At 50.5% G+C, this 12,256-nt stretch overlaps 1 long non-coding RNA gene across 3 annotated transcripts; it reads right to left on the reverse strand.

Moving 5' to 3' along the window:
- Nucleotides 1–2,329: 2,329 nt before the first annotated feature.
- LOC138811722 (uncharacterized) lies at nucleotides 2,330–12,212 on the reverse strand. Of its 3 annotated transcripts, XR_011367489.1 has the most exons (4): nucleotides 12,088–12,212; nucleotides 8,190–8,277; nucleotides 7,973–8,049; nucleotides 2,330–7,091 (listed from the first exon to the last, which is right to left on the reverse strand). It is a non-coding gene; the product is annotated as an uncharacterized lncRNA (long non-coding RNA). The 3 variants fall into 3 exon arrangements; XR_011367490.1 differs by lacking the exon at nucleotides 12,088–12,212 and having other exon boundaries at nucleotides 2,330–4,350; nucleotides 8,190–8,845; XR_011367488.1 differs by lacking the exon at nucleotides 12,088–12,212 and having other exon boundaries at nucleotides 8,190–8,840.
- Between the last annotated feature and the right edge of the window lie 44 nt (nucleotides 12,213–12,256).

Genomic DNA, 12,256 nt, shown 5'->3' on the forward strand with positions numbered 1-12,256 from the left:
TGCAGGAGCATTGCAGGTGGGCAGGTGGTTGTCACGTGCAAAGTGGCTTTTCTCCCCCAAAACGCTGACTCCTTATGTGGGCCCACCACTGAACTAGGAGCAGCATAAAGCTAGGCATCCCAGCTTCCTCCGTCTTGGATCTAAGTCCTTGCCTGCAGACACTCAGCAGCTGTCCAGGAGGCCAAAGAGGGCCGGACCACCTGCGGCATCAATGACCCTTAATGTAATGAGATCCCACTTGGGCAGCCCCCAGGCAGGTGCCGCTGACCACCCTCTAAACACCTCTAACTGGGACTATGCGTGCGTGCCTCTCTTCCTCTTCTGTTTTGTTGGCTTTTTGTTGTTGTTGTTTTGCCAGTCCTGGGGCTTGAACTCAGGGCCTGGGCACTGTTCCTGAGCTTCTTTTGCTCAAGGCTAACACTCTACCCCTTGAGCCACAGCGCTGCTTCCAGCTTTTTCTGTGTATATGGTACTGAGGAATTGAGCCCAGGGCTTTGTGCATGCTAGGCAAACACTCTACCGCTAAGCCACATTCCCAACACCTCAAGCTGTAGGTTTAACTACACAAAGATCTTGGGCAAGAGAAGAGAGGCTGGGGGCTGGGAAAGTAGCTCAGTGGTAGAGCGTTTGCCTTGCATGCATGAGGTCCTGGGTTTGATTCCTCAGCATCACATAAGCAAAAAGAAAAAAGCCGGAAGTGGCGCTGTGGCTCAAGTGGTAGAGCGCTAGCCTTGAGCTGAAGAGCTGAGGGACAAAGCCCAGGGCCAGAGTTCAGGCCCCACGACCGGACCAAAAAAAAAAAAGAAAAAAAAAGATCTCTACCAGCCAGAATTCTCTAAATCTGCCCATAGCCACGCATGCTGCTCCCTCCCCCAGCAGCTGTGACACTCCTGACAGAGACAAGGAAGTCCTTTCTAGGAGCTCCTCCAAGTTTCTCCTGAGTCCTTGGCGTTCTTGTCCTGCAGGGAGGCAGGAGACAGTGTGCAGTGTTGGGGGCGGGGAGAGGTGAAGGCAGGCTTTTCAAGGTACCTATCAGCGTTGGGGAAAGGGACTGCAAGAGTCATGCCCTAGACCAGAGGAACCCAGGGCCTCTCCTGCAGTACCAACAGGAACTTGTTCCCCTTCTTGGGGGGCGTGGGGCTTGAACTCAGGGCCGAGGTGCTGTTAGCTTTTCATTTAAGGCTAATGTTCTACCACTTGAGTTGCATTTCACTTCTGGCTTTTCCCTGGTTGATCTAAGAGTCTCTCACATTTGTCTGCCTGGGCTGGCTTTGAACTTAGATCCTCAGATCTCAGCCTCCAGAGCAGCTAGGATTACAGGCGTGAGCCTCTGGCACCCAGCTTCCTCCTCAAGTCTAATCTTCCAACAAGCAGAGGCTCCAGCAGGGAAATAACCAGCCTGGAGCCACCAAGCTCTGGTTGCTCCTGCTCTGCCCGGTTTCCCTCCATACTTCTCGGATTCCTAGATGTTTTAGCACGTACTGCCTCCTTCTCTGCCCACCTTGGGGAGAAAATTCCTCCTATTTCTGGGTCCGCTGCTCTGCTCAGACACTTCAGGTCCCCTTTCCTCCACTGGCCATTGGTCTACAGCACTTTTCTTTTGTGCCAATTTTGGGGCTTGATCTAAGGTCTGGGGAGCTGTCCCTGAGCTTCTTTTGCTCAAATATAGCACTCTACCACTTGAGCCACCGCTCTACTTCTAGCTTTTTTTTCTTTCTTTCCTTGAATAGTTTATTGGGGATAAGAGTCCTATGGACTTTCCTGTCCAGGCTGGCTTTGAACCATGATCCTCAGATCTCAGCCTCCTGAGAAGCTAGGAGTACTGGTGTGAGCCACTGGCACCCAGTTTCTGCAACACCTTAACCTTACTGGACATGTGAGGTACCCCACAGCTCACCGCTGGTTGTGGCACCATCCCAGTTTGCAACTGTATTTTTCCTTTCTGTGTAAGTCCCACAATAACGGTACCTTGCCTTTCACTCCTCCATCCTCTGCTCCTGGCACAGACAGACTTGTACTTAACTATTTGCAGGTCTGGGAATGTGGCTTAGTGGTAGAGTGCTCACCTAGCATGCATGAAGCCCTGGGTTTGATTCCTTAGCATCACATAAACAGAAAAAGCCAGAAGTGGCACTGTGGCTCAAGTGGTAAAGTGCTATACTTGATTCAGGGACAGCGCCCCAGACCTTAGATCAAGCCCCAAGATTGGCTCAAAAGAAGCTCAGGGGCAGTTCATGCCCCAGCCCGAGGGGTCGGTCAACTAGGGCTCGAAGAGAAACTCACCTGAATGAGAGACAAACCAGACATGAGGAAGGAGAGCAAGACAGAGTTCTGATCAAGGTCTGTTTATTGAACTTACAAGTAGGCTTATATACTATAAATGAAAGAGGAGGTAGTTGCAACATATTGGTAACACAGTTGTTTTTTGTTTTTTTTTTTTTACAAAAAACAGGATGCAGGTGGGTGAAGTAAAAGATCAGTAGCTATCTTTATGATAAATTGATATGTTATGAGCTGACAATTAATTGGCTTTGTGGTTAAACAATAACTCTAGCAGACAATAGCTTTAGGAAAAGTGTTAAGGTGGTCTCTGGGCAAGTCCCCCTTCTTTTATTTATTTAAAAGGTTGAGCAGAAGGGTCCTAAAAACAAATTGAGGCATTAATCTGAGAGGGGAGACAGAGGCACGGATCCTTCTGAGTAAAAGATGGGATGTATGGTAAGGGGAACAATCCTGTGGGGAGAATCATGTCCCAGACCTTTATACATCTCGTGTCGGTTTTTTGAAGGAGGGGATATTGAGCAACACTTAACCCCTATGCTATCGGGCGTATCTCTCGAAGGGTCCTGTGTGCTAGCTTTGCTAGCCCCTCTGCACTGGTTGTGCACCTCTTAAGCAGATGCCTTCACCCCAAGGGTGCACGCCATACAGGACTGAGGCGCACTTCCCAAAGGAGACGCTCTCTCAAGCGGCTCATCTAGGCCTTGGTCTGCAAGGTCTAGCCGGTGGTAATGAACCTGTACAGGTTTTGATGCTCGGGAATCAATCTGTTGCCGAATAAAACCAGTAAGCTTATTAAAGGCCCATGGGCCAAAAGCCAACAAAATTAGGATGCCAACAAAAGGTCCGAGTAGGGATGGGAGGAAAGTCGTGAACCAAGGGGAGGTGCAAAACCAGTTTTGTACCAGCTTCCCTCCGGTTCTCTCTGCTTTTTTCTCTTCTCTAACCCTTCCCTAACTTTGGCCATGCGGTCTCTAATGACCCCCGTGCGATCAGTGTAGAAACAGCATTCTTCCTTTAAAGCAGCGCATAGCCCCCCCTGTGGTAAAAACAGGAGGTCTAGTCCTCTTCTATTTTGGAGCACTACTTCTGACAAAGAGGCTAGTGAGCTTTCTAAGGCGGATATTCCTTTCTCTAAGTTTTGTATGTCCTCATCTATCGTAGACTGGAGTTCAGAGTAATGTTGATTAGAGGACGAGGGAGGCTACTCCGGTTCCTGCTCCAGCGATGCCTAATCCCAGTAAGACAGCAAGGGTTACAGCAGTAGCAGGTTCTCTTTTCCGTCGAGCTAAGGCTCTTATGCCGGTCTCCCAAAGTCCTGTAAATTGATCTTGAGAATAGTAAGTTAACCGTGGCACGACTTGTACCATGATGCAGAATACGGGTTCTGGTAAAATTAAAGAGGTATACACACAGGAGGTAAGGCCATCACTGCAGGCCCACCATGTATCATTTGAGGGGAGTAGATAGCCTGTCTATAATAGAGGGAGCTGAAGGTTTGGGTTCAGATTTTAGGGTTGGTTCTTTTTTGGGCAGTGGGATGAGCGCATTGGTCCTACAGGTACCGGTTGTGAATAATTTGGGGGTGTTTTTTTGTTAGTTTGATGGTAAACACAACACCCGTATCTGAACCGGCTTGATAAGAGTCGTAGTCCCCAGGTAAAGCCCTGTTCCCACCCAGCTGTCAGTTTTCCTGCAGTGGTGAATTGAATGTTAAGCGGGTGATACCAGCCTTTGGCGTGGGGTTCCTGTTGCTCACATTCAGGAACAATAACTCCAATGATTGGGGGGGTGAGTGTAATTTGCCTTAACTGTTATATAATCCCACTTAGAGGAAGGATTCCATTATGTGGTTTCACAGTCCCAGGCTTACAGTGAAGATCTCCTCGGCCCCCACATTTGTGGTGATCTTCTCTATGTTTATGTAAGCAGGACAAACATAAGCGGTAGGGAAGCTTCATCCAGAGCGTCGTTATGCATGGGAACCCCCATAGTAACTTCTCCCGGAGGGTGTTTAATGTTGGGTGCATACTCTTGGGACGGCAGGGTGCTCTCCACTCCGCAGGGTGCCTTTAAAAATCATTTGTGGTTTGTAAATGGGCTGTTCTAAGTTGAATTTTTTGTGAAAAAAATCCTTTTATAAAAAAGCTCAAATCCCAGAAATGTATAGGGAGGAGCCAGCTGGATCTTATCTGGCGCAATCTGAAGGCCAGTGTCAGTAAGGGCTTTAGAAAGTCTTTGGGAGCAGTAAAGAAGCTGATCAGGGTCAGGGCCTGCTAAAAGTAAAGTGAATTAAATATATGGAGGGCCATTGTTGCCTAAATGGATCCACCACCTGGGCTACAAACTTTTGGTATAATGTGGGACTATTTGCCATGCCCTGGGGTAAAACCTTCCACTGAAATCTTGGTATACACAGGGCCTTTAAAATTAGTTACTGGTAAACGCAAAATGCTCACGATCCTCAGGGTGTAAAGGAATAGTAAAAAAGCACTCCTTTAAATCAATAACAATCTTACGGTACCCCGTGGGAATAGCCACGGGTGTGGGAAGGCCGGGTTGAAGGGCTCCCATGGGCACCATGGCGTTATTTACTTCTCTAAGATCCTGAAGTAATCTCCATTTTCCTGATTTCTTTTTAATTACAAAAATGGGAGTGTTCCACGGAGATGTGGTGGGTTCAATGTGGCCTGCGGCAAGCTGTTCCTGGACCAACGTAGTAGCCGCAGCCAGTTTTTCAGAGGATAAGGGCCATTGATCAACCCATACAGGCTCAGTCCTTTTCCAGGATATTTTGTCTGTATGGAGTACAGGCATGTCAATGGCCCCTAGGATAAATTTTTATAGCTCACACCGAAACGATTGGTTTTTTCCTCCACCTGAATGGTTTTTTTAGGCCTTGAGAATGTTTTCCTAGGCCTTGTCCAGGGCGAAAGCCCTGGCTAAGCATCTGTTGAGTAACCAATTCATTGGACTACACATTATAAGCTTCATTTGGGATAAAATATCACGTCCCAAAAGTTATCCGGGAGGGTCTCAACCACATATGGCTGGACGGTGCCCTTATTTTTTTCTTCATCTTCCCAGGTTAAAATTTTGGAGCTCTGTAATGGGTTAGAGGTTTGTCCAATGCCTTTAAGGTGAGTCATGGAAGGGGGAAGGGGCCAGGACGGGGGGGGGGGGGGGCAGTCTTTTTTTAGAAATAATTGTAGCATCAGCACCCGTATCCATAAGGCCTTCAAATATTTTTCCATCCAATTTTAGCTTAAGGAGAGGCCAGTCCTGAGTAATCTCCTGGACCCAGTAAGCATCCGAAGACCCAAAGCCTCTGGATCCTCTTTTTTGTGTAAGGCTAAGGTTTGTCTTATCAAGGGGAAGCAATATTAATTGAGCAATTCTTTGTCCAGGAAAAACTGTGACTGGCCCCTGAGAAGCAGTAGCCAGTAACTTAATCTCTCCTTCAGTCATTGTCAATAACCCCAGGGGAAATACTAAGGCCCTGAAAAAACAGCACTACCACGCCCCAGAATGAGACCAAAGGTGTTTGGGGGTGGTGGGCCAAACACTCCTGTGGAAAGAATCTGATTTCCTAACTGGAGGGTGGGGGGGTGTCAATATTGTGTGGGAAGAGGCAGAGGTCCAATCCTGCGCTTCCTGCCGTTGCCCGTTCCAGGGCGCTGATGGTGCTTAAGGGGTCACTTGGGGGACAGCCCCAAGGTTCTGTCCTGTTTGGTTTTTTTTTTTCCCGTTTGGGTGGTAGAGGATTGCCCTGGATATAGGTTTTGGAGGACATTCAGAGGCCCAATGTTTGCCCCGTTTGCACCTTGGACATAGGGACAGAGGGAGTGGTTTTTCAGCCTTGGGGGCAGGAGGGAGTGGTTTTTCAGCCTTGGGGGCCGTACAGTCCTTTGAAAAATGGCCAGGCTGTTTACAATTAAAGCAGATTTTAGGTTTTTGGCTCTGAGTAAAATCCTTAAGGGCAGCACCTATGGCCAGGCCGATCTTACGCAAGGCGGGGTCAACATCAGAGCAAAGTCTGATAAAGTCAGTAATGGCTTTGTCACAGCAGTGGTGGTGGTGGTGGGGACGTAAAGTCACTTGGCAAGCAGAATTGGCATTTTCAAAAGCAAGATGTTTGATAAGCTCATTATCAGTTTCTTCCTTTCCCATAAGGCGCTCAGCAGCCTCTGTAAGGCATCCAATGAACTCACTGTGAGATTCATGGGGTCCCTGTCGAACTTTAGCCAAAGAGGTAACGGCGGACCCTTGAGAAGGGAGGCTTTTCCAGGCCTTAAGGGCAGCATGTTGAATCTGAACGAGCAATCCTGGGGGAAATTTAGCCTGTTTTTCATTGGTATCAAATGGCTTGTTGCCCATCAATTTTTCTATGGTCCAGGACTTAGAGTGACCGCCACCAGATGTGTTACGGCGAGCTGTATCCTGGCATCTTTTGCCATAATCAGCCTTCCATAAAAGAAAATCGCCTCGTGTTAAGGTAGCCTTGGTTAGCATGGCCCAGTCATTTACTGTAAGCCAGTCCTCGCTCAGTGATTCCAAAAGAGAAATGGTAAAAGGAGCGGTAAGGCCGTACAAGGAAACAGCACTTTTTAATTCTTTAATATGTGTAAATTCAAGGCGATGGTATTTTTGAGCTCTAATAACCAGACGCTCTCCTCCTTCCTCCTTCCCATTTGAGTCATCAGACTTGGGCCCTCCCTCTGGCTCTTCCTCTCAGTCTTCCGCCTCAGACTCTGGATCATCAGATTCTCCTTCTAGATTTTCCGAAGTGGCTCTAATTTGAGACCGAGTGACTGGAAAAGCATAAAGGATCTTTTCCTTTTTTGTCGTTAATTTTTGTAAGTTTGGGTTCCTAATTTCTAGGTCCAATTTATATAGTTGTTGTAATAGTTGGGCCTTTTCCTTCTTGGCCTGAAGTAGGGCCCTTAAGGACTGGGCTTCCCGGGAAAGCTTAACTGTGGCTTGTCTGGTGACCTCCTCAAGATCTGTTGAAGAGGCCAAGGCAGGGGCACAGAATGGAGAGGCTATTTTATAGGGAGGAGGTCGTGTGCCCAAGGGGTTTAGAGGGGGTCAATCTGAGGCGTGGTATTTAGCAGCCTCCTCTTCCAAAGTAGCCTCGTCCTCCGGGGGAAGGACAGCATTATTGGGCCTTTGGGATCTGAGGTTAGAAAGAACCAGGTATATAGATTTTGGTTTCTGTAATTGTGAGTCGCTGTTAGCGTCAGGCATCCGTATGGAAACCGAGGGACAATGGGACGCGACTGAGGGGGGACAGGAGAGGGGTCTTTGGGCAAGGGAGGCCTGACTCCTCGTAAATTTATGTTTTAAAAATTCTTCACCTTCCTTAACCACTCTAGACACATCTTTGTGTTGGTGGCGAACTTGGAGGAGCTCATTTATGAGGTTCCAATACGAAAAAGCCTGAACAGGAATCTTTTCGGGGCCAAAAGTTTCATAATAATCCTTAAGACAGTCTCCAACACGACCCCACCTTCTTTCATCTATAGTACCCTCCTGAAGAAACCAAGGGCAAATATCCTCCAGGAGCATAAAAATTGAGTTAAATCTTCTTTCTTAACCCGTGTTCCTCGTGCCTTGAGTGAGGCTTTTAGGCCTTGAACAAAAAGTTCATGCTTACTAATTGTTTGTCCTGTAATTGTGTTGCCTCCCTTACCTTACGGATCTGTATTGCAGTCGAGCGTTTCTGCGGTGATCACGATGTGGATCTTCACTCACCGGCTGGATGGCGATCTAAGAAGAAGAGAGTGATGGAGAGAGTGATGGCTCAATCGGGCGACTTTCAGACCAGGATCTGTGCTTCGAGCCCCACGTTGGGTGCTGTCTGCCCCAGCCTGCGGGGTCCGTCGACTGGGGCTCAAAGAGGAACTGACCTGAATGATCTGTGCTTCGAGCCCCACGTTGGGTGCTGTCTGCCCCAGCCTGCGGTGTCCGTAGACTGGGGCTCAAAGAGGAACTGACCTGAATGAGAGACAAACCAGATACAAGGAAGGAGACCAAGGTCTGTTTATTGAACTTACAAGTAGGCTTATATACTATAAATGAAAGAGGAAGTGGTTGCAACGCATTGGTAACACAGTTTTTCACAAAAAACAGGATGCAGGTGGGTGGGGTAAGTAAAAAGATCAGTAACTATCTTCACTGATAAATCTAAGCCACAGGGAGGTCTGTTACAAAAATTCCTTAAATACCTTATGAGCTGACAATTGGCTTTGTGGTTAAGCAATAACTCTAGCAAACAACAGCTTTAGGAAAAGTTTTACAATGGTCTCCTAGCAGTTCAAGTCCCAATACCAGTCCTTAAACAAAAGAAATTCTTTCCCGGCTGGGCTTTGGTGGCTCAGCCTGTAATCCTAGCTACTGAGGAGGCTGAGATCTGAGGATCACAGTTCAAAGCCAGCCCGGGCAGGAAAGTCCTTGAAACTCTTCTCTTCAATAAACCACAAGAAAGGGCTGGGAAGGTAGCTCAGTGGTAGAGCGCTTGCCCTGCATGCCTCAGGCCCTGGGTTCGATTCCTCAGCACCATATAAGCAAAAAGAAAAAAAGCCAGAAGTGATGCTGTGGCTCAAGTGGTAGAGCGCTAGCCTTGAGCTGAGGGACAGTGCCCAGGCCCAGAGTTCAGGCCCCTTGACCAGACCCCCCCCAAAAAAACTAAAACAAACCGGAAGTGGTGCTGTGGCTCAAGCGGTAGAGCTCTTGCCTTGGGCTTTAGAGCACAGGGACAATGCCCAAGCCCAGAGTTCAAGCCCCATGACCAGCAAAAAAACTAAAACAAAAACAAAACTCTTTCCATTTTATGCCCAGCATGGTTCAGCTCCTGCTTCTCACTCAGGGATCTGATGGAGGGTGACATGCAAGCCCTCCCCATCTCTGCTGATTCCACTGTGTTACATAAAGGCATTCATTGATTCCATGCACACATATATGGGAGGAAGCTTTCTCAGTTCTCCTAGGGCTCCTGGCTAGGTCTGAAATAAAACTGACAGCTATGTATAATGAGGAGAAAAGTGTAACTAATGCATTTAATCAACATTTTGTATGATGAGCCTTTAGAAGGACAGCCCAATGACCCACCCAAGGGAGCTATCATTTTTACACTTCCGTTTGGTGCACAGAAAAAAAAAAAAAACTACTTAGAAGTTAACTTCCAGTGGAAGACAAGCTTGTCATCTTGGCTCCATCTTGAATGTCTTTGTTCTGAGCCATTCATCCTGCTACCATCTTGGCATCAGGAAGGATAGGGCTGATTAATAACATCTTTCTAACAAACTGAAACTACTCCCAAGGAAAAGATCAGTAGGACACGCCACCCCCAAATGTGGAAAATGACCTGTAGGGAAGAAGTTGCACTTGGAGCTCCCCCACAGCAGTGACGCAGACGACTAGGACTGTTTAATTACACATACCCTGTTCTTTTTCATCTACGGCTGCCAGGTGGAAATGGTTCACACCTCTAATCTGAGCTACTCAGGAGGTGAGATCTGAGGAGTGTGGTTAGCATCCAGCCTTAGCATAAGTCTGTGAGACTCTTATCTCCAATTAAACAGCAAAAAGGCTGGAAAGTGGAGCTGTGGCTCAAGTACAGCACCAGCTTCGAGTGGGAAAAAGTTGAGGGATAGTGCCCCGGTTCTCTCCCCTTTACTGCTGCTTGTCTCTCTGGTGAGTTGCTGTATCTAGCATGTGGAACTCCTGGCCTAAGCCTGTGGCCTACAACTCCAGTGACATGTGGAGAAATGTGAGTGAAATAGAGTGTAATGTACTGGAGAGGCTGAGTGGGGCGCTGAGGGAATCCTGTAACCCTGGCTTTCCAGGATGTCTTGAAAAGATTCTGGCTGGCGGGGTGCTGAGGGATCACGACTATAATCCCAGTTATTTAGGAGGCTTTGATCTGAGGATCTGAAATCTGAAGCTAGCCCAAGCAGGAAAGCCAGTGTGAATCTTATCTCCAATTAACCACCAAAAAGCTAGAAGTGGAGGCTGTAGATCAAGTGCTAGAACACATGCCTTGAGCACAAATGCTAAGGGAAAGCATCCAGACGCTGAGTTCAAGCCCCAGGGCAGGAAACAAAAAGATTCTGCCTGGGAGTTGACGCCTGAAATCCCAACACTTGGTTAGGAGGCTGAAGCCGTTGGCTCCGGAGTTTAAGGCCAGCCTGGTCTCCATAGCAAGACCTGCCTCACCTTACCCCCCAAAAAAGCCTGAGTATGGATCCCTCCCTAAACCAACTGCAGTAAATGCAGTTCGCGTTTTATTCCAGTAATAATTCAGTAACAAAGAAACCACGGAGTACGTGTTCGGGCTTTTCCTGAGACGCACCGAACATACCTATCACTTTTCTGCATAATTTTTTTCTTTTTTGGGTCCGGTCGTGGGGCCTGAACTCTGGGCCTGGGCGCTGTCCCTCAGCTCTTCAGCTCAAGGCTAGTGCTCTACCACTTTTTCTGCATAATTTTAATGGTTGAGTTTGGGGAGGAAAAAACTGACCCAGATGAGGTCACTGCGGTTTTTCAAGGTCACCCCCCCCCCAGACCGGACCAGTAGAACCGGATTCCTGGGTCTCAGATAGGTTTTAACCCGTTGCGGTGCAGGGTTCCGGAGGGCGCTCCACGGCGATTCCCCGGGCGACCCGGCCGGACGGGACCCGGGAGGAACCCGAGGGTCCAGGCCACCTCCCGGCCGTCGCTGTGCCCTCACCGGCTGCAGCCTGCTCCCCGCCAGTGTTTTCTGCGCTCCACGGTCTCTAAGACAAGAGTCCTGCTTCGTCCCCACCCTGCGGCTCCGGGAAGCCCAAAGCTAAAGCTTGGGCGGGGGGCCTGCGTGCGGTGGCCGAACTCCAGGCCTCGGCAGCCGCGCGACCTGCGGGATCACCAGTTCAAGCTCAGCTCCGGAGCCGCCCCCCCCCTCCCCCGGCTTCCCCGAGGGCCATCGCCTGGCACCGGGGCGACCTCGGAATCCGAGACTCTCGGCCAATCTAACCGAACGAGAAGACCCGGGAGGGGCACCGACCACACCCCCGGCAGGAAGGACCCCTGCGGGGCGGGACCCCCCCACGCACACCCCAGCCGGGGAAGGACCCCTGCGGGGCGGGACCCCCCCCCACGCACACCCCAGCCGGGGAAGGACACCTGCGGGGCGGGACCCCCCCACGCACACCCCAGCCGGGGAAGGACACCCCCCCAGGCGTGGCTGCCTCCCTCGCCGGAGCCCACTCCGGGCTGGCGGGACGCGGTGCGGGGTTCGGGTTCTGCACCCGCGCACTCGCGCTCTGGCTCTCGGGTCGGTTGTGACGCCGGACCAGAGAAAAGTGCTTAGAAGCCGGGCGCCGGCGGCTCACGCCTGTCAGCCCCGCCACGCAGGAGCCGTGAGACTCTGATCTCCAGTTAACTCTCGGCCGGAGCGGCGCTGCGGCAGAGCGCTAGCCCCGAGCAAGGAGTGCAGGGACAGCGCCGAGCCCCGGGGTAACCCTGGGGCACGCACACGCACACGCACGTGCTTAGAACAACGCGGGGACCCCGCGGGACGCAAACCCGGGTCTCACTCAGCTTCACCATTTTCCTAACGCCCTTCTAAGGCCCGCCCTCCCTTCCTTCCCTCCCTCCCTCCTTCTGTGGCCGAGCGGAAGTCCCTGCTCCGGAAGTGACGTCACGCCCCCTCAGAAACATGGCCCCGGAGAGTTCTTCCGGAAGCGGTCACTGGTATCTCCGTGACGCCGCCCGAGTTAGAGCGTCCCGCAGGGTTTCCATGGTGCTGCCCTCAGCCCCGAGTCTCACCGCTTCCTTTCCTGCTTAAGCGCCGGCAGCGGCGAGGGCGGAGGCGCCTCCCTCCCGCGTCGTGGCCGCCGCCCCGGGGGAGGGGCCGGAGAGCGGGTGACGCTCTGGGCCGCCCGCGTCTCTATGGTGCTGCGCGCTCCCGCGCGCCGCTCCCGCTCCCGCGCGCCGC

Source organism: Dipodomys merriami, unplaced genomic scaffold (assembly GCF_024711535.1).
Source record: "Dipodomys merriami isolate MVZ:Mamm:240054 unplaced genomic scaffold, mDipMer1.0.p SCAF_55, whole genome shotgun sequence".
NCBI classification, from domain to species: domain Eukaryota; kingdom Metazoa; phylum Chordata; class Mammalia; order Rodentia; family Heteromyidae; genus Dipodomys; species Dipodomys merriami.